Consider the following 22,813-nt stretch of genomic DNA (forward strand, 5'->3'; position numbering starts at 1 on the left):
ATGGACAACTTCAATAATTTACCAGGTACTCAAAAAACTTCCACTTTCATCCACTGGTAGCATCAGAATGCAAACGATTATTTGTAGGTAGAATGTGGAATTACAGACTAACATGAAAAAAAGTCCCAACAGAGATGGTGACAAAGATAACATTAGGTAAAAAATTTCCTTTGTTCATTATTTGTAATTAATTCGTTAAAGAACACATTTATGATTTCCTTACAAATAGTGAATGCCAAGCTTTGAACATTGGGCAAGGTGTACACAAGTATGACTGCAATTTTGTTAAAATTTGACGTTCCAAACCAGCCCGTAATGATTTTTAATGGATTTATAAAGGCAAAACTTCTGTATTATCTGACGAAAATTGAGATTCTGAACCAACAGTTTTGGTTGTTTACAGAGGGTGGAGGACGGGAGGTTAGCCAGGAGAGCATTGGAATAGTTGATTTTGGAGGTGACAAAGGCATGGATGAGGGTTTCAGCAGCAGATGGGCTGAGTCAGAGAGGAAGGTGGATGTAGATGGCTTTTGCGATGAAGAGGATATGGGGTCAGAAACTCCGATCACGGTTGATAAAGAAACCAAATTTGTGAAAAGTCTGGTTCAGCCCAAGACAATGGCCAAGGAGGGAGTTTGTGGCAGGAGCCAAAGATGATGGCTTCAGTCTCACCAATGTTTAGCTGGAGAAAAGTGCAGCATATCTAAGACTGAATGTTGCCTAACAACACAGAGGCAGTAGTGGGGTCAAGAGAGGTGGTGGAGAGGTAAAGCTGGATGTCGTCAGCATACACATGGAAGCTGACCCTATGTTTTTAGATGTTGCCTCCAAGGCACAGCATGTAGATGTGGAAGAGAAGACCAAGGATACATTCTTGAGGGTTTACAAAGATGGTGCAGGGGTAGGAAGTGAAGACCTGGTTAAAGATACTCTGGCTACGGATAGGTAAGAGTGGAAACAAGCTAGGATAGTCCCACTCAGTTGGACTTAGGAAGAAAGGTGTTCGAAGAGGATGGTATGGTCGACCATGTCAAAGACCGCAGAGAGCTCGAGGAGGAGAAGGAATAATGCACCACAGAGGATGACTGGATTGTGACTTTGGATAGAACTATTTCAGTGCTGTTGCAGGGACAGAAGCCTGATTGGAGAGATTCAAAGAGAGAGTTGCGGAAAAGGTGGACATGCATTTGGGAGGTAACAACATGTTCAAGGAAAGGGAGGTTCAAGATGGAATGGTGGTTTATAAATACAGAGGGCTAAAGGGTGGGTTGACTGTTACCTCCTTGAACTCCAGGATTCCTTTGCAGTGCAGGAAGAAGTTTAACAACCCCATCAGAGCAACCAAGGTAAGCTATCTGTTCCCCTTAAGCCTTTCTTGCAGACTCTTCATATGTCTGGCACTGCTTTAATCATTACCCAAAAGTGGGTATGCGATGGCAATTCACGTGCCTGTTTGCGTGGACCCAGCCAGCAGGTGAAATTGGTGCTGGGGCCTCTATAATGTGGCAGGCGTGCAGCCAGCACTACCTGCACTATTCAGTGGCTGCACATCTATTTGCAGTGGGGGGGTGGGTAGGAAATCGGGCTTGACTGGTGTCATTTAAAAGGGAGCCAACACCTCTTCAAGAGGAGGTGCACACTAGCTGCAGACAGCAGGGAAACAGCCCAAATTGAAGAAGTGTAGCACCAGCAAATCCTTCTTCTCAGAAATCAGAATTAAGTCTTATAAGTCAGCAAATAGGCCAAAGAACTCCTAGAAGTTAACCAGCAGCCTAAAAGGAAAAACTAGCAACTAAACTTTTCGAAAAGACAGGCAAATGGAAAAGGAGGGGGAGTAGTCCTGATAATAAAGGATGACATAAAGACAGCAGTGAGAAAGGATCTTGGCTCGGAAGATCAGGAAGTGGAATCAGTATGGGTGGAGATAAGACATAAGAAGGGGCAGAAAACTCTGGTGGGAGTAGTTTATAGGCCTCCTAACAGTAGTTATACTGATGGACAGAGTATTAATCAAGAAATATGAGAAGCTTGTAATAAAGGTAATGCAATAATCATGGGGGACTTTAATCTTCATATAGACTGGACAAATCAAATTGGCAAAGATAGTTTGGAGGCCGAGTTCATGGAATGCATTCGAGACAGTTTCCTAGAATACATTGTAGAACCAGCAAAGGAACAGGCCATTTTAGATCTTGTCTTGTGTAATGAGACAGGGTTAATTAGTAATCTCATAGTAAGGGATCCTCTGGTGAAGAGTGGTCAAAATATGATATTTCAGAATGAGGTCGAGAGTGATGTACTTAAGTCCGAAACTAGAGTCTTAAACTTAACCAAAGCCAATTACATAGGTATGAGGGACGAGTTGGCTAAGGTTGATTGGGAAATTAAATTAAAAGATATGACGGTAGATAAGCAATGGTGAAAATTTAAAGAAATATTTTATAATTCTCAACAAATATACATTCCATTAAGGAATAAAACCCCACGGGAAAAGTGATCCATCTGTGTCTAACTAAAGAAGTAAGATTAAAAGAAGAGGCTTATAATGTTGCCAACAAGAATAGTAAGCGTAAGGATTGGGAGAGTTTTAGAAACCAGCAAATGATGACCAAAAAATTGATGAAGGTGGAGAAAATAGAATATGAGAGTAAACTAGCAAGAAATTGTAGGAGCTTCTACTAGTATGTAAAAAAGAAGAGAGTAGCAAAAGTAAACATGAGTCCTTTAGAGGCTGAGACAGGAGAAATTATAATGGGGAAATAACGAACTGGCAGTGACGTTAAACAAATATTTTGTATCTCTCTTCAAAGTAGAAGACATAAAAAAATACCAGAAATAATGGGGAACCAAAGGTCTAATGAGAATGAGGAACTTAAAGTAGCTAATATTAGTAAAGAGAAAGTACTGGAGAAATTAATGGGACTAAAAGCCGACAAATCTCCTGGACCTGATGGCCTACATCCTAGAGTTCTAAAATAGATGGCTGCAGAGATTGTGGATTCTTTGGTTGTGATCTTCCAAAATTTGCTAGATTCTAAAATGGTTCCCATGGATTGAAAGGTAGCAAATATGACCCCACTATTCAAGAAAGGAGGGGGCGAGAAAACAGGGAACTACAGGCCAATTAGCCTGTCATCAATAGTCGGGAAAATACTGGAATTTATTATTAAGGATGTGGTAACGGGACACTTAGAAAATCACAATATTATTGGGCAGAGTCAACATGGTTTTCTAAAAAGGGAGATCGTGTTTGACAAATCTATTGGAGTTTTTTGAGGATGTAACTAGCAAGGTAGATAAAGGGGAACCAGTGGATGTAATATATTTGAATTTTCAAATGGCATTTGATAAGGTGCCACACAAAAGGATGTTACACAAGATAAGGGCTCATGGGGTTGGGGGTAATATATTAGCATGGATAGAGGATTGGTTAACGGACAGAAAATGGAGAATAGGAATAAACAGGTCATTCTCAGGTTAGCATGCTGTAACTATTGGGGTGCCACAAGGATCGGTGCTTGGGCCTCAGCAATTTACAATCTATATTAATGACATAGATGAAGGGACCAAGTGTAATGTATCCAAGTTTGCTGACGATACAAAGCTAGGTGGGAAAGTAAGCTGTGAGGAGGACAGAAAGAGTCTGCAAAGGGATATAGACAGGTTAAGTGAAGGTGGCAGATGGAGTATAATGTGTGGAAATGTGAGGCTATTCACTTTGGAAGAATAGAAAAGCAGAATATTTTTTAAATCGTGAGAAACTATTAAATGTGGGTGCTCAAAGGGATTTGGATGTCCTTGTACATGAAACACAGAAAGTTAACATGCAGGTACAGAAAGCAATTAGGAAGGCAAATGGTATGTTAGCCTTTATTGCAAGGGGATTGGAATACAAGAGTAAGGAAGTCTTGTTGCAATTGTACTGGGTGTTGGTGAGACCACACCTGGAGTACTGTGTACAGTTTTGGTCTCTTTACTTAAGGAAGAATATACTTGCCTTAAAGGTGGTGCAACAAAGTTCACTAGATTGATTCCTGGGATGAGAGAGTTGTCCGATGCGGAGATATTGAGTAGAACGGGCCTATACTCTCTGGTGATCTCAGAATGTTATATGTTTCAATGAGAGGGTTTGACAGGGTAGATGCTGAGAATCTGTTTCCCTGGCTGGAGAGTCTAGAACTAGGTGGCATAGTCTCAGGATTGTAATAAATTGGATAGCCAAGTGATGAAAGATCAAATACTAGAGCCTGATCTTCAGTTGCTTCCAAGTCTTTATTCACAGAGATCCACATTACCCACTCCACATCCTAGATAAGCTCTCATATAAATGGATACAAGAGAATCCCCAATTGATACGCATCACCTGAATACAATTAACACTAATTGACATAAATCATATAGATTGACAAGGATAAGGGGTCAAACATTTAGGACTGAGATGAGGAGGAATTTCTTCACTCAGAGGGTTATGAATCTTTGGAATTCTCTACCCGATGGCTGAGGATGCTCAGTCATTAAGTATATTCAAGAATGAGATCGATAGATTTTTGGATTCTAAGGGAATCAAGAGAATATGTGGATTGGGCGGAAAAGTGGAGTTGAGGTCGAAGATCAGCCATGATCTTACTGAACGACAGAGCAGGCTCGAGGAGCCGTATGTCCTAATCCTACTTCTATTTTTTATATTCTTATGTTCTTAACCTGTATGTAGTGGATGAGCCCTTTAAATAGTGCTGCTAAAGGGTCCCCGCTGCCTGTTGGTGTCATGATTTGCTGAGCGAGTTTATCACATGGCGAGTCAGGCATAGAGGCAGACCAATTTCACAAAAAGGTCCTACAACAAGTGTAGGACACTTATTTAAATATTTTAACCAGCATTTAAAATAATTCTGGTGAGTATGATGGATACCTAAGGAGCATCCCGATCCAAAATGGAAGGTGGCGTACTTCCGGCTCATAATGAGCACGTGCGCCTCGCCCACCATATTGGAGGCTGAGGTGCCCGTTTTGTGCATGAGAAACAGGCACGTGCCATTGAATTTCTCGGCCATTAACTCTGTAGTGTTAGCTTTGCTACAGCTTTTCCTACAATTTAAACAGTTCAATCTCCACATAGGAAAATTAGATACAGAACTTTCTTTTTTAAGAGCAAAGCTTGGTTTGCTTAAAATAATTATCACTAAAGTCAGGTGTTTCACTCCCAAAAGATTAGATGATTGAGCATTAATTACAAATGGTATCATGAAATGGAGAAAGCAGCAAGTTTCAGTTACAGTAAATTATCAAATAACCTCAATAGTTCTGCAGTCTTCACATCGATATAAATAACGATTCAGCAACTATAATCTAATAAGGTGCTACATTTCTATTGCTTCAGGTTGTGAGCTTTATATAAATCTCATATTTCGTAAAAACAAATTGCAGTCCTGAATCTGACATTTGCCTGTAGCTGAACTGAAATAAATACATTTAAACAGTTAGTGCACAAACAATGATTAAATATGATAACCCGAAGGTGCCAGTTCCAATTGGTCTGTAAGGTGCATTCCAATGCTGTTCACCAGCTAAATAGAGACAGAACAACACTAAAACCCTGATTTTAACTCAGGGCAGGAATCGTGCAGGTGCGGAGGCGGGTGGGGGGTGGTGGTGGTGGTACGGGCCAGGCATCAAGCCCCCATGTGACGTTGTCAGCGTGAGGTCTGGGCCATTTTAACTCCAGGGCTTCATTAGCATTTGAAGGGCAGGCTGCCCTCCCAATCACCTGCAGAAGCGGGCAGCCCGCCCACATGACCCACGCAATTTTGGTGGGGTTCTCCACTGTACTTAAAGTGGGGATGCACCTCTTAATGCGAGGTTGCATCCCCTGCTTGTATTTTTAATTGAACAACTGTGGAAGACTCATTGGCTGCAGTGATGAGTCAAGGGGCTGTCCCCCTCCCCCTCCCCCCACCCACACCACCGCTTTCCTGGTGCCTCCCTCGAGGTCCTAGTGGAGGAAGTGAGGATCAGGAGGGAGATACTCTTCCCTAGCACCTGCAGGAGCATCCCCAAGGTCTCTGTCAGGCAGGCCTGGACAGAGTTAGCTGACAGGGTCAGTGCCAGCACCATCACACCCAGGATCTAGGTTCAATGTGGAAAGAGGTTTGATGACCTCAATTTTTCTTTTCCTCTCCACACCACACACTAGCACTTTTCTCTTCTCACATACAATGACTTGCACAACCACTAACTACTCCCACTCCTTCCTCACATCACTTCACACACACTTTCCTTTACATTCATCAACTCCCCAGTATCATTCCAACAACACCTCTCACCATATCCACTATATGCACAAGCCTCACACATCTCCACTCACCTTCTTAGCACACTCAGTAACTTTCACCATCTCTTTCTGCAGGACAAGACCACACCTAATGCCAGGGAACAAGATGGGTGGACGAGTCCCGAACAACATTTCCCTCACACAGGCAGAGCAAGTAGCCCTGGAGGTCACTAGCCCAGGCAAGGGCATGAGCATCAGGTAAGGAGAGACTGGTGGCGTACCCAAGCAAGGTGTCTGCATATGACTTGTATCCCTTCTAAATTTGGTCAAGTATATTAAATTACTATCCAAATGATGAAAATATGTCATCTGACTTATTTGCCATCATTTATGCATAGCAATGCTGGATAGAAGGGATGCCAGCTAGTCCTTAGCATAATATGTAACAATGGACAGCAGAGGGGCCCTTTGGGATTTAAACGATAGGCTTAACTACTACTTTTCAAAATATAGAAGGCAAATTTCCACTTTAATCAGCTGTACAGAGGCCTCTGACCACGCGGCCATTCTTCCCCCAGCCTCCCTCCTGAAATAGTGACTAGGGGAGTGGTTGTTGAATAGACTTCTAGAAGGCATTTGATAGCGTTCCACACAAGAGATTAGTAACAAAAATAGAGAGTGCACAGAATTCCTAAAAGGTAACCTCGTGACATTGGTCGGTAATTAGTTGGGAGGTAGAAGACAGAGAGTAGGGATATAGGGTGGGCTCTCTCATTAGAGGGATGTGACAGGTGGTGTTTCCCAGGGATCCATACTGGAGCCTCAGCGACCAATCCTATGCTGCCTGTTGTCCTCTACTGCCGATAGTCAAAATCAACCCTCTGGTCTCTGTCCCAAAGGTGTCACTTGGGGCCTCTTAAAGCTCTCAGCGGGTGTGATCTATCTCTTATGGTCTTATGGAGCTCTGCCGAGGCCCACGTAGGGCTTAAAGGGAAGAATTTCCAGGGTTACACAGGAACTCCACCAGACGCAACATGGAAGACGGAAGATCCTTTTATGCCCACCCCCCACCACCAGAATTTAAAAGGCCAGTGCAAATGGGGCAGCATCCCAGCATAACCAGGTTCTGTCCCAAATTCCTGGCCCTGCCCCTGGATGAAAATCAAGCCTTTCAACCTCTCCAGTCCCAGGAATTTTGAGGCACAAATACTTTAAGTATATAAGCATTAGTGTGCATTGGTCTGGACCTTTTTGGAGGAATTCATAGTATCATAGTAGGTACAGCACAGAAGGAGGACATTCGGCCCATCGTGCCTGTGCCAGCTCTTTGAAAGAGTTATCCAATTAATCTCATTCCTCTGCTTTTTCCCATAGCCCTGTCATTTTGTCCCTTAAAGTATTTATCCACTTCCTTTTTGAAAGTTACAATTGAATCTGCTTCCACCACCCATTCAGGTAGTGCATTCCAGATCATTACAACTTGCTGCGTAAAAAAATGTTTCCTCATGTCGCCTCTGGCATTTTTGCCAATCATCTTAAATCTGTGTCCTCTGGTTACCAACCCTCTGTCACTGGAAACGGTTTCTCCTTATTTACTCCAAAACCGTTCATGATTTGAACACCTCTATCAAACTTCCTCTTAACCTTCTCAGCTCTAAGGAAAACAACCCCAGCTTCTCCAGTCTCTCCACATCCCTAGTACCATTCTACTAAATCTCTTCTGCACCCTCTCTAAGGCCTTGACATCCTTCCTAAAGTGTGGTGCCCAAAATTGAACACAATACTCCAGCTGAGGCCTAACTAGTGTTTTATAAAAGTTTGGCATAACTTCCTTGCTTTTGTACTCTACGCCTTTATTAATAAAGCCCGGAATCCAATATGCTTTTTTAACAGCCTTCTCAACTTGTCCTGCCAACTTCAAAGATTTGTATAAGTGCACTCCAGGACTCTCTGTTCCAGCACCCCCTTTAAAATTGTGCCATTTAGTTTATATTGCCTCTCCTCATTATTCCTACCAAAATGAATCACTTCACACTTGTCTGCATTAAACTTCATCTGCCATGTATCTGCCCATTTCTCCAGTCTGTCTATGTCCTGAAGTCTGTTACTATCCTCCACATTGTTTACTACATTTCCGAGTTTGGTGTCATCTGCAAACTTTGAAATTATGCTCTCTATACCCAAGTCCAGGTCATTAATATATATCAAAAAGAGCAGTGGTCCTAATACTGACGCCTCAAGGACGTGGATGTTAAGACTGGAAATTGGAACATTTTCCCATTTAAGATGTTCAGTGTCAGTATCAAGAACTCCCAAATCAGATACTGCATGGTTAGATTCAAATTAAAACTCTTAATTTGTCCACCTTCAAAGTGTGTCCATTACTGACACTAATGTCATTTTCTATTTCCCACCTCAGTTACCCTGTGACCTTGCTGTTTGTGGGACCTTTCTTTGCACCAATTGGCTGCCATATTTTCGCACATAGTAACAGTGACTATACTTTAAAATACTTAATTGGCTGTGAAGCACTTTGGAATGTCCTGAGGTTGTGAAAGATGCCATATAAATGCAAATTTGTTTTATCTTTCTCTTTTGAGTGAAATTGCCAATTAATGCTACTGCCCTAAGTTCATTGAGAACTTGGTGAGCGTGCCTAAGCTTATTTCACATGAACCCTTATAGCCAATAGGCAGAGCAAACTTTAATTTCATCAATCTGGACTATATCTGAACCCAGGTCCTAGAGGTTAAAGGCCAGGTTAGTTACCACTGCACCACCCAATCTTTCAGTTCCAGCCAGTTTTTAACAATTTCAAACAGATCAGTCCATAATAAGGGCTGTTGCTGTGAGACCTATTTATAATGCTCCCTCAGCATTTCTCACTCTATAATTTCATAGCATTACAGTTCGATGCTCTCACTTGCTTCCACATAAAATTTACAATTACACCTCTTTGCCAAAAAAGCCAAAAGCAAAAAACAAGCCAACTAGCCCCATACTATCAGATTATGTGCATTACATCAACTGCTGCAAAATATTTCATCAGAAATAAACAACAATAATGAATTCTGGCAAGTTCACCACTGCATTGCCTCTCCTGCTGCAATACAGGACATTTGGTTGAGGGAAATGTTTAAAGCAATGCTACCGTCAAAGCAAATTGTTTTCAATGAATCAGGGTTAATCATATTAAAGAAAAATCTAAACAAGTTCATAAATTGACAGCTTTGTAATACATCTTCTGAAACGTTACTGTTTCATTATTTTGTAATAACATTATTCTCTATCTAAATATTCCACAATACCTATGTTAAAAATTTTACATGTGTGTGTATTTTCCATCTACAAAACCTTACTTCATGTTGTCACATTTTTATCACACTTTTGTTTCAACCTTTCCCATTAAAAATTCCAGTGTCCACATTTATAATGGTTACTTCCTCTTGCTATTTCATCATGTTGTAATTACATCCTCCCACTAGTAGCATGATAACTCCTCAGTCTTGCATCTCCCAGCTCTTCAACCTGTACTGCAGAGAAACTACCATACTTCAATCAACTCCATTTTTCTGCTTCCCAAAATGCTGTAAGTTTTTGCTATTTAACTATAAATGATATCAAATCAAAGTATTATATAAACATAAAGACAGAATGTATGACTTTAAAATGGGTACTGAATTACATCTGTGCTCACTGATTCAATTATCCCACGCCCTATAAACCTGCTTCAACTGAAGGCTATACTTGGTTTTAACTCCGTGTGTAACGCCACAGGAGACTGACTAGCAATTAATAAAAGTTGAGGAATCCAATTGGTTACAAAGTGGTCACTAACCCATTTTCTTAACATCTATTTTCAATGACAAAGCAGTACTGTTTTAATGGAGCTTGTTCCAAACTATCTAGGAATAGCTTGCTATTAGCATCTTCCATGCTGCAAATATGGAGCTTTAAGCTAACTGAAGCACTTTGTTATTGCATTGTGCTTTATTCATTCTCTGTTCCATCTGTACGTGCCGACACTACATCTATAAAAAGGCCTCACCTCAAAATTTAATAATAGAGAATGTATTTCATCATATTATTGTGTGAAGTTCCTTCTCCACTCTAAGTATCTGTGTCATCTACTTTGTTACTTGTGTCCCTGTGTGTTTTCTCATACTTACAGGAATGAGATCATAACAAGAAAAACTATAGAAACAATTAAACTGTCAAAACATTTTGTTTCAAGGTTAAATTATTCTGTAACTTGCTGATTTTCCAAGGTTCCCTGTTTCTGCCTCAAACTATCACACTTCCCTTCTCAGCTGGGACAACGTAAGCTATGAATCTCACTACGGCCACTGTCAATGCTACTTTGGAGGTTTTTTTTAACCAGCCAACAGCAAACGGATATTTTTGGTCTTTGCGTTTCTCATTTTCTTTTTTGTTTCTCCCTATTTCTCAGTCTCTTTTTTTTTGCACTGTTCCTATATTTTTTCCTCTCTTTTCTTCTGCTAATCCCTCAATAACTTGGTCTCATTTTGATTTTTTCTGTTTCTCAATCATGTTTTCCTTCCCATTGTACTTCTTGTTTTTTTTTTAAATTTCTCTCTCCCAAATACGAATTCAAAATAAAATTCAAGACGCAATTTACTCTCCTACTGTTTGGTAAACATGGCAGTGGTTGAGTATGCGAGAGCAGGCATATTGTACCAACTTCGAAAGCTAGCTGACACTGGCCAACAGCTTCAAAAATGCTGATACAGATTCCAAAAAGCTGACAATGCAAAATCAGCTCTGAATATAAATCTATGACTTGTGAAAACATTGCAAGTGCAGTGTGGTGCAGGCTTGTATCTTAATCTGTAAGTATACCCAGCATTCCTTCAGTCGCATAGGAGGAATAAAACCACAAGTTCATGAAAGCCTGATGTGCTAGTTCTCGTTTCTATTTTTCAGTCTCCTCTAAAGTGCTGTTCCAAGATTCTAGTCCCCCTCCTCCCCATACAAGCACTGCTCCCTGCTCCTCCCTCCCCACCCCTCAAACTGCTGCTCTCTCACACTCTTCCCCCCCCCCCACCCCCCAACAAAAAGCGCAGGACCTACTCCCAGTTTCTTCTTCTCAAAGCATTGCTCTTGGCTTCTCCTAATTCTCCCTCCTCCCAAAGCTCTAGTCCTACCTTCTCCCCTCTCTTTCCCCCAAAACTCCTCTCCGCTTTCCTCTCCTCCCCACAAGTGCTGTTGCCAGCTTTTCCCCTCTCTTGCCTTCCTCCGAGCAATTCTTCTGGTCCCTTCCTCCCCCAAAGTGCTGCTCCAGGATTCTCCCCGTCTTCCTCAAAATGCTGCTCTTCGTCACATTGTCAAATCACTATTCCAAGCTCTTCTCATCTGTCGCCCCTCCCTAGTACTGCTTTCAGCTTCACCCCCCCTCCCGCCCCTCGCCCTAGCACTGCTCCCAGCTTCTGCCCTCTTTTGCTCTCCTGCAAGATTGCTCCCAACTTCTCTCCGTTCTCCTCCCCTCCAGCACAACTCCCAAGCTCCTACCTCCTGGTGCCCCGGCTGTAAGTGATTGACATTGCTGTACATTGTGGGTGGGAGTTCCCAATCGGATAAGAATTACTTGCAGTAGGAGTGATAGGAGGTAGGAGCTCAGGAGAGGCAGGGTTCCTAGACACCATTGATTTTCACCCGAGAACACAGACACATGGACAGTGCCCCCAAATCACTGATTGCCTGCATCAAATGTGGATGATGCATTTAAAAAGAGACCGACTGAGTTGCACTACCTTCTACATATCTGTTGGATAGAGGATAGCCACACAATTCTCTGTGAAAATATGCAAAGTTGAGAATTTGATCGTCATTTAAGACTTTTAGTTTCCAGAGACTATGGGCTTGGCAAACCTCTCTGTGCTTGGGGGACAAAGGTGCTCGAAGAATTGAGCATGCTTTCTGCTATGTGATGTCACATGTATGTGATGTAATGATAAGTTTCAATACAATTTAATACATTGGATTTCCTATTTGTAAAGACGGCAAAAAAAGATTTTTCATCAAGATGGCACCATTTAAAAATAAACAAGGAAAATAGTAAAACAAGAGCCAGTGGGTTACCATGATGTGCTAATGGATACGGTAGCTACCCAATAATTACTTATTTTGACCATGTGGAGATCTTTACTGTGACATTGAATGTCTGCTACAGTTCTGACTTTGTAACAACATTCCAAAAGCAATTTGCTGTGTGAGACACAGATATTTCAACAACATTATAAGGTGCTATGTAAATGCAAGTATTTCTTTCTTCTTTATATGATTTGATAGAGAAAAATGGCAAAGCTATGAAAACCGACACTTCAAGCAGACCAATCTTATAAACCGTTGTTTTTCTGAGACACATCGTGAAGATTCACCCTTGTAGGCTGCACCCCGCCATCTATCCTCTACCAAAATAGAGGACATTACAGTTTGGACTGGGTCTACCATATAGGGTGATGCCACCAGGAATTGTGGTTCAAATCAATCAAGCTAGATAATGTCATTATCTCCTTCCACCTCCAAGGAGGTGGAAGGAGATAATGACATGTAATGGGCTAGTTAAGGACCAATGAAACTCACCCAAACAAATTCACAGGCAGCTTTGAAACTTGGACTTTTCTGGTCAGAATGGAAATTGCTGTTAGGCCAGCTGTAATATTTATTTATTTAATAATTAGAGATTCTTCATAACATCAGGAAGCTCCAAGATTGTGATCTTTGGTCTGTGCTGAGCCAGCCTGTGTGGTGGTATGGGAGTAACCTGCTGCAACCTGTTGACTAGGGACAGAAAAAGAAAATCAGTCAGGGCCCCAGCGTGAACACTGGGTAAGGACAGAATAGGGCTTAACTGTAATAAAAGAAAAATATTGCAGATGCTGGAAATCTGAAATAAAAACAGAAAATGCCAGAAACACTCAGCAGGTCAGGCAGCATCTGCGGAAAGAGAAAGACAGTTAACGTTTCACGTCAATGACCCTTCGTCAGAACTGGAAGAAGTTAAAGATTTAACAGGTTTTAAGCAAGTAGAGCCAGGAAAAGGAGAGGGGGGGAAATTGGAGGGGAGGAAAGAACAAAAGGGAAGGTCTGTGATAGGGTGGAGGGCAGGAGCGATTAAATGACAAAACGGATAATGGTGCAAGGCAAGAAGGGTGGTAATGGGACAAAGAAACTCCTGCCCGACAGGGTGATAGAGGCAGATTCAATCATGGCTTTCAAAAGGGAACTGGATAAGTACTTGAAAGGAAAAAAATTGCAGGGTTACGGGGAAAGGGCAGGGGAGTGGGACTAGCTGGATTGCTCTTGCATAGAGCCGGCGCTAACTCGATGGGCCGAATGGCCTCCTTCCGTGCTGTAACCTTTCCATGATTCTATAAAAGATGGATCTAGAGGAGCTGAAAAATGGCAACAACAGAACCATTACCAGCACCTGCTGTTCGAAAAAATAGGAGCAGTGGTTATGATCTGAAGTTATTGAAATCAGTGTTGAGTCCAGAAGGTTGTAAAGTGCGTAATCGAAAGATGAGGTGCTGTTCCTCAAGCTTCCATTGAGCTTCATTGGAACAGTGTAGGAGGCCGAGGACAGAGAGGTCAGAGTGGGAATGGGATGGAGAATTAAAATGGTAAGCGGCCGGAAGCTCAGGGTCATGCTTGTGGACTGAATGGAAGTTTTCAGCAAAGCGATCACCCAATTTGCGTTTAGTCTTCCTATTGTAGAGGAAACTGCATCGTGAGCAGCGAATACAGTATACTGCATTGAAAGAAGTACAAGTAAATCGCTGTTTCACCTGGAAGGAGTGTTTGGGGCCCTGGACAGTGGAAAGGGAGGAGGTGAAAGGGCAGGTGTTGCAACTCCTGCGCTTACACGAGAACAGCCATGTGAAGCGGAGCGGGCGTTGGGGGTGATGGAAGAGTGGACCAGGGTGTTGCGAAGGTGAACGATCCCCTCGAAATGCTGAAAGGGGAGGGGAAGAGAAGATGTGTTTGGTGGTGGCATTGCGCTGGATGTGGCGGAAAATGATCCGTTGAATGTGGAGGCTGGTGGGGCGGAAGGTGAGGACAAGGGGACTTCTATCGTGGTTCTGGGAGGAAGGGGAAGGGGTGAGGGCAGAAGTGCGGGAAATGGGACGGACAAGGTCGAGGGCCCCGTCAACCACAGTGGAGGGGAATCCTCAATTGAGGAAATGGAAGACACATCAGAAGCGTTGGTATGGAAGGTGGCATCGTCGGAACAGATGCGACGGAGATGGAGAAACTGGGAGAAGGGAATAGAGTCCTTACAGGAAGCAGGGGTGGGTGGAAGTGTAATCAAGGTAGCCGAGGGAGTCAGTGGGTTTATAATAGATATTGGTTGACAGCCTATCCCCAGAAATGGAGATGGAGAAATTGAGGAAGGGAAGGGAAGAGTCGGAGGTGGACCACGTGAAGGCAAGGGAAGGGTGGAAATTGGAAGCAAAGTTGACAAAATTTTCCAGTTCATGGTGAGAGGAGGAAACGGCACCGATACAGTCATCAATGCACTGGAAAAAAGAGGTGAGGGAGGGGACCTGAGTGGGACTGGAACAAAGAATGTTCCACGTAACATATGAAAAGACAGGCATAGCTAGGACCCATACGGGTTCCCATAGTGACACCTTTTATTTAGAGGAAGTGAGTGGAGTCAAAGAGGAAGTGAGTGGAGTCAAAGAAGAAGTTGTTCAATGCAAGAACAAGTTCAGCCAGGCAGCGAAGTTTGGATGGGGACTGGTTGCACCTCCATTTAAGGAAGAAGCAGCGGGCCCACCTGATGTGGATTGAGGTGTTGAGGGACGAGATGTCCATGGTGAAAAGGAGACGGTTAGGGTCAGGAAACTGGAAACTGTTAAAGTGGCAGAGGACGTCAGAAGAGTCACGGATGTAGGTAGGAAGGGACTGGACAAGGGGAGAAAAAATTAAAGTCACGTTAGGAAGAAATAAGTTCCATGGGGCAAGAACAGGCTGAAACAATGGGTCTACTGGAGCAGTCCTGTTTGTGGACCCTGGGAAGGAGGGAGAAGCGGGCTGTGCAGAATTGGGGGACTATGAGGTTGGAGGCCATAGGGGCAAGATCTCTAGAGGAGGTGAGGTCAGTGACGGTCTGGGAAACGATGGCTTGATGTTCGGTGGTGGGTCATGGTCCAGGGGGAGGTCAGAAGAGGTGTCAGAGAGTTGGCATTCAGCCTCCGCAAGGTAATGGTCTGTTCACCAAACGACAACAGCACCACCCTCGTCAGCAGGTTTAATGAGGGAGGTTACAGTGAGGAGGGGAGTAGAGGAATTGAGACGGCAGTTCCCAATGAAAAGATCAAGAGAGGGCAAGAGGCCAGAGGAAGGGGTCCAGATGGAATGAGAATTATGAAGAAGGGAGAATGGGTCCGCTGTTTGGAGGGGATGACTCCTGGCCAAAGAAATGGACATGGCAACGAAGGAAGAAGAACTCACAATTGTGTCGAGCTCGAAATTCATTGAGTTGGGGGAGTAAGGGGATGAAGCTGAGGCCTTTGCTGAGGACTGATCATTTGGGGTCAAAGAGGGAAAGGTCAGAGGGGACAGTGAAAACATGACACAGGGTGAGAATGGAAGGAGGGATGGCGTCAGAGGAAAGTGAAGGGGAGGAAGGATCAGGCAGAGCGTTAGTATCTAAGAATTGTTGAAGCTTGTGGTCCCTTCTGTAATGTGCCCATGATAAAATAGCCTGTCCAAGCTCACAGATGAAGAATGATCATTTGTGCAAGGTGTAGAGATTGAATGAATAAAAAAACTGAAGCGAAATGTTGAACAACAATGTACTGGTGCATCAAGGGATATTTGATTATGTTGCACTCAACCTGTTTAAGCAAGAGACATTCTTTATAAATTTGTTAAGGGCAATGAATGTAGCAAAGGACTGAGACCAGAACACAAAGTATATTGGGCCTGCAGATCATCAAAGAGCAGACGGACACAAAATATGCTGCTTTGTTCTGTAAAGAAGTGCTGAACCAGCAGGGTGGACTGATAAGGAAAAATGTGTTTACCCTAGGAACAGATTTAATGACGTTGAGTGTAGAAACAAAAGATTGCGATCATAAGACCCCCGAAGCACCACTCGCTGAGTGTGTCACCAATGACAAGAGAACACATACCCAGAGACAGGATGGGATTGGTGAGTTTCGAACAACACAGGAAAACCAAGAAACAAGCAGTGAGAAAGTGGATTTAAGGAGACCCTTGCGCCCACCTAGGTTGCTAGCTGGCGGTGGAGATGAAGAAACTGTCTATGAGGGAGAAGAGTGCAGACATGCACGATGGAACCTCCAGAGATAGAAGGAGCTGATCACTTCTGGATTCTGGGTGCAGTACAGTCCAAACAAACGTTGTACAAATTTGGTTACTGAATTTTATAGTCAATTTAGTTACTAAGTCTTGATAAACTCTGTAGTAAAAATTGGGATTGTGTAATGATTATTCATTTTTGTTTTAATAAAGTGAACAAAAAGGGAACTACTCTTTGTGCCTTTGGCTAAGTTTATCATTCCGCTCAGTAGCTTGTTTAAGCTGAGCCTCACAGGGTTAACAAGAAAACCCTACAAAGGTCCTGAAGGGTAGTAAGCCCCTGTGGAACTGCAACCTGGCAGGAAGCAGCATCTTCAGGTGAAGAAAGAATAAAGAGAAAAATAATAAACTCTAGCTAGTTCCTTTACCCAAAACAATAAATACATCTTTGTGAACTTTCATTTTAAGTCTTGTATATCCCTTAGAATATCTACTTAAAAACTGTGAAACCCATATAAGGATTTTAAACAGAAATTCTTTAATGATATTTTGGTCAGAGTTTAGAAGAATAAAATTTATTCTCAGAATTCCCACCCTTGCATCTGACATGTCCCCAGTGATACTGCTTTTATGTTCTCCGAAGCAAGCTAAATTCACCACAGAATGCCACAATGCACTTAATGATGCTGCGCTAATGGCATTCTGTACGGCAATTGGTTCTGTGACCTTACTTGGGAAAGGTTAGTTTCAAATGTCACTCCCTGATTGATGGAACTTTTCCATTGTTTCTTCAGGTTGTCTTGAAGTAGTAAGGCTCCTCTGAATACTGTTTTGACAATCAGTCCACAGAATGATTGTTCATTGCAAGAGGCAAGATTATAGAAAAAATACAAACCTAATATTGTATTTTTTTTCTGGGAAGATATATTGCCCCGTCTTAAGTATTGATTTCAAGGCTGAAACAATATGAAAGCAAAACAAGCAGCACTTTTTCATATTGATTTTTCTTCTATATCATTTTTTGTTCTGAGGCAACACAGAAACACTGTGAATGTGGGGAGGGCTGAGAAGTTTTTTTTACAATTTACTCTGAATGGTGGTGATGAACCTTTTACCTTCAAAGTTGAAACAAATCAGTCTAAATGTGAACAGCTATTTGTATTGGCAGCTTTAGGCAACCTAAAGATAAAGCCTTGAAAGCAAATAGATTTTCAGTTGAAATAAAAGATTTTGTCAGTGATAGAAGGCAGCAGAGCTTTTTCCGTGCATGGTGCTTTAGCTGTGCTTTCTCAAAGGACAGCAGGACATTGAGAGATTTATAACAGCACTGGGTGCAATAAGGAGCAGGTGTAAAATGTAATCAATGATGTCGGGAAATGTTAATAGCAAGACTTTCTATCTCAAAGTGCCTTTGTTCATTTATTTTTAATTAATGTGTTTTTCCCAAGACTAGAAGAGAGAGAACATGGTGGGGTTGCCAGTGAAAATAACTTAAAAGGTAAGCAGGGATCATTCATTAATTTAAAGTTGCAGTGGGTTCCTAATTGAGAAGTAAAGATGGTCATAATGTTGATAGGATAAAGAATTGACAATTAACCAACAAATATTGTTCAAAAATAAAAGACTTGCGCATACTATATTATATCAAATTGCAATTATTTTTTTAAAAATATATTAGATAAATACATAGGCAGCCCAGCAGTCCAAACATCAGAGGTAATTGAGTCCTAAACAAAACCCTGCAAGTTTGAATCTCAGAACTGCTGGTTAGCCACAGAGCAACATTGACAGTTACTAGAGAATGTCCTGTTCCAGCCTTGGACTGAGGAAGCACCTGATGGCACTGAAAGAGAGAGCGAGGTTTTGTTGTTGTGGTTTTGGATGGAACTCCAGGACTGATGAAAGATGGGGTTGTGGCAAGGGATATAATTCAAGGGCTAAGATATCCCACAAACGGAATGCTCAAACTGAAATACGTCTGTCAGAATTTTTGAGATTTCAGATATTTTATAATTAGGATCCTGCAAGTGGTAGGACTCAGGTACTGGAATCGGTAGCAGTTAGAACTTGGGGGGAGAAAAGTCAAATTGTCTGAAACAAGGCTACGCAATCAGAATTGAACCATGGAATATAGGAATCTGGAAACAGGAGGAGGCCATTCAGCCACTTGAGTCTCTTCTGCCATTCTATTGGATTGTGTCTGACCTGTACCTCAACTCCATTTACCCACATTTACTCCATATCCCATAATACCCTTATCTAACAAAAATCTATTGATCCAAAATTATTTCCCCCACAAGACTGAGATTTCCACTACCCTTTGTGTGAAAAGGTGCTTCCTGATTTCGCTCCTAAATGGCCCAGTTCTGATTTTAAGTTTGTACTTCCTTGTTCCGGATTCCTCCCACCAGAATAGTTTCTCTGTATATACCCTATCAAATCTCTCTATCATTTTAAAGACCCTCGATTAGATCATCCCTCAACCTTCGAAACTCAAGGGAATAAAAACCAAGTTTATGCAAACGTTCTCATAATAAAATGGGCCCTGGCTCCTTAAGAAATGCAGTAAGGATGTTCAATGGGATTGGGGTTTGGGTAGACACTTGATGAATTGCATAAAGGATATCATGGGGAAGTGAGGACTGTCAGATTTGTTTTGTAACAGTACATCTGAAGCCATAGACACCATTTTTATGACAAGAACATTCAGAGAATATTAGAAAAGGTTAAAAAAATGGAAAAGGTTTAAAAAAAAAAAATCCATCAGTAAATTTAATTCAGAACACTGTAGTAGCTTGTGATGTTACATGAACAGTGATCTGTGCATTTTAAATTTGCTTTCGGTTTCAGCTGGTGCCAGAGCAATCAAGAGGGATTCTACTTAGGTGGCCAACTGGAAAAAGACAGGTTTGGAATGTTTCTGTGGCAGGTGGATGTGATGAGACAGAAACTGGAAGACATTATGGTGCAAATGAAATTAGTGACATGACAATACCTATTCATGTGCCTTATCATAGAATTCATTAAGGTTTGAAGACAAGAGAAAATACTGCCACCATTTTTACTTTCATAATGTAATTTTAACTACAGTACAAGTAATAGTGAAACACTGAGACTGCAGAAAAGCCAACAGAGTGAAAGGCAAGCTGGAATGGTGCAAACTGACAGAGCGAGTAGGCAGCTGGGTTAGCAATACATCAGTAACAAAAGAAAGAAAAGCCAGGGCAGTGTGACAGGAGCTTGTTTGTATCAAAGTTAGAAGACAAATTGTATGCAACTGTGATTTACATACATTCAAGATGCATTCATACCATTTCTTTTGCATTGTAATCAGGACATGACAATATCTTTCATACATCCAAGACTTTTATATATGCATATTGCTTTCAAGTGGGATTGGATGTAGTTAATATGCAATCTGTCACCCTTCTCTTCTCTGGAGCTACTACTGCATTTGACAGATGGCATTGTGTACCCATGCATCAATATATGTTGATGTCCAGAATGGAAGCTTGCTACCTGTCACAGACAAAGAATCGATTAACGAGAAGTAGCTGTTATGTTTATGCTTCATTAAATTCCATAATTTACATGTTTTTATTTTTATGTCCTTTTATTATAATAGACAGTAAACTAACAAATTATAGTGCTGCTAAAAATAAAACTAGCACAAATGTATTGTGAAGACAGTTGAACGGTGCCCAGATTTATTTAGGGGGGGTGGGGTGGGGGGTGGGGGGGGAAGAAAAAGTACTAACAAAACCGTAATTATGGCCTCGATTTTAATGATTAAAATGAAGCGGGGGACTTAGCCACTCCTGTCCCGCAATCTGACCGACTTGCAATTTTAAATTGCAGGAAGCTAGTACACCCATCCCAAGCCATCAGGGTCCTCTTCGAATATGCAGGTCGGGCTTCAGTTAAGTCATTGGGGCCTGGTCTGCGATTTCAATATGAGGCTTCAGCGGGGGAGCAGCGATGGCTTCCCCGCCAGGCCATACCTGCCAGGAGCTGCATCGAGGGCCAGAGGAGGCCAGCAAGGCAAGTTTACTTTTTTTTTTTAAGTTTCCTTGTGGGGCCCACAAGGAAACCTTGGACTTCCCTTGCCCCAGGCTTCTCCCCCTCTCCGCCCACCCCGGATATTGCTATGTTTATGGTCTTATGTTAGCATTGCTAATCTTTAATTCTCTGCTGGGTCAATATGAAGGCATGTTTGCTTTTCGTATCTCTTCAATCCAGTATCTTTGAACCTTGCCTAGTTACAAGCACTCAGGATAGGAATGATTTGGCCACATGACTCTGACAAATATAAGAGAAATATCCTTTCTGCACTATATATTAACAGTGGAGTCGAAATCACTCAATGCACTACTCATTACTCCACTTTCTTTTCCAGAATCTAAAACCAGTGCAGCTTTTCACTTCCCCCAATCTTCTCTTTCTCTTACAAACTGCAGGTTATTAAAACCCAAGCTTGCTGTCATCTCATACTGCTTCTTGATTTATCTCATCTTCCATCCTACAGTTTTCAACCTTGGAGGCGTTCTGCATTAAGGGCACTGGCCCTTCAATTAGGCTTCTCAAAAATCGTCTGCTTGTATTTTAAAGGACAGGCTGACTAAAACAAAATGAGAAAGGAATTCCAAAAGCTGGAAACGGAGAGAAAAATAACGACAAATAAAACATAGGTGCGGAAAAAGGTAAGATTTAAAAAGAGGAAAACGCTAAATAGAATAAATCAGTAAACAAAATGAAAACAGAAATAAAACTACGTCAAAAGAAACAGTCATTTTGAGAGTGAAAAATTAGAAATCAGTGTTCAGTGTTCAGTCAGGGGTAAATTAATTACATTGAAACCTAACAGCAAAGCGATAAAATGAACTGAAGCCGGGAGGACATTTAGAGGTCTCATTGTCAGGATTTTGTAGAAGTATTTAAAATAATCTGCATGACATTTTTATGCAAGATGTCTGCTTGCATCAAGCCAATATCAAAATTAATTTAGGTGAGGACTGTCTCAGGGATTTAGAGCAACTGAGTTCTAATTAGCATCACTGTAGGTGATAATAATGAAAAGATCATTAGGTACAGTTTTGTCGTGAATGCTGAAGTGTTAATTTTGATTTTTTTTTAATCGTGTTGTTATCATCCAACATGCATTTCATCCAGAGGCTCATGCCATTGAAGGTGAAGAGAATCAAACTCCAGGCTCTCAGCTGCTCCACCAAAACTTCCACTGCTGCATCACTGAAGCTTGGAGCTCGAGAATGAGACTTCCCTCACACCAAATTGCAAAATCACATCAACAATTTGAACAGAGTTAAAGAACATTATTGACAGATTCCCAAGAGTAAGATTCTTACCGCTGATGACATTGAGCATCAATGGGCCTTAGTATTACAAATAGATCAACAGTAATGGACGCATACCGCTATTCTGTATGTTCCCTATCTCTAGCAGCTTCATCTGAATAAATAACATGGCCTAGAAGCTCCTCAGAGCTGCTCAGTCTCCGGTGGCTGTAACTTCATCGTAAGTACTCGTATAGGATTTCCACTGCACCTCTGGCCAAATTACAGCAGCAGAGCTGAAGCAGATCTGAAAACAGTTTCAGCCTTGGTTATTTTAAATTCTGTGGGCTGATTTTCCTGTCATTATTCGGGTCTGCCAGAGATAGCTTCCCAGGTTTAGTGGCATCAGTCATTCTTATAAACGGACCCCACTTCCCTTGCATTCCAGAGCTGACTTACAGTGGTTAATATTTACTTATATGACAGCACGATGTAACAATGCATTCCTTTTTGCCATACAGATTGCATATCATATCTTTCGCATATAACGTCTGACCACTCTCCTGCATTCTAACCTTCTGAGTCTGGGTAAAATTCTGCCCTTGCTGCTTTCTGTTTAAAAACTTGGCAGTGTATGGTTGTTCCTATTTATAATTCATTGTGCTCACAAGCAGTGGGGACTGCCTATGTCCAACCTGCCAAGTGCCCGGGACTAAGGACATCCCGAATCAATGGGTGTGAGATGTTTATCACTTACTAGGATAGGCTAATGAATTGCTTATTGTTTTCAGTCTTTAGGGAAAGAAATTCAATGCCCAATGTTTTTTTTAAACTTGTATGAATAGACATTGGTTTAAAATCCCAACATTTAAATTTAACTCTTTTCCAAATCCTTTCTGTGGAAAAATGGTTTTAAAACAAAATCAGAAACATGAGAGCAGTGTTTCACAGCGCATTAATG

At 41.8% G+C, this 22,813-nt stretch overlaps 1 long non-coding RNA gene across 3 annotated transcripts in view; it reads left to right on the plus strand.

Annotated features, from left to right (window-relative positions):
* LOC137332129 (uncharacterized) overlaps positions 1-21,094 on the plus strand; it is a 56,130-nt gene extending 35,036 nt beyond the window's left edge. The window contains exons 2-4 of one of the 3 annotated variants that reach the window (XR_010965594.1): positions 6,404-6,526; positions 18,010-18,059; positions 21,019-21,094. This is a non-coding gene — a long non-coding RNA (uncharacterized lncRNA). Of the gene's footprint in view, positions 1-6,403; positions 6,527-16,328; positions 16,782-18,009; positions 18,060-19,411; positions 20,033-21,018 lie in introns of those variants that run through there. The other 2 variants (XR_010965596.1, XR_010965595.1) reach the window with 2 other exon arrangements.
* Positions 21,095-22,813: the final 1,719 nt, after the last annotated feature.

This window comes from Heptranchias perlo, chromosome 14 (assembly GCF_035084215.1).
Source record: "Heptranchias perlo isolate sHepPer1 chromosome 14, sHepPer1.hap1, whole genome shotgun sequence".
Lineage (NCBI taxonomy): Eukaryota > Metazoa > Chordata > Chondrichthyes > Hexanchiformes > Hexanchidae > Heptranchias > Heptranchias perlo.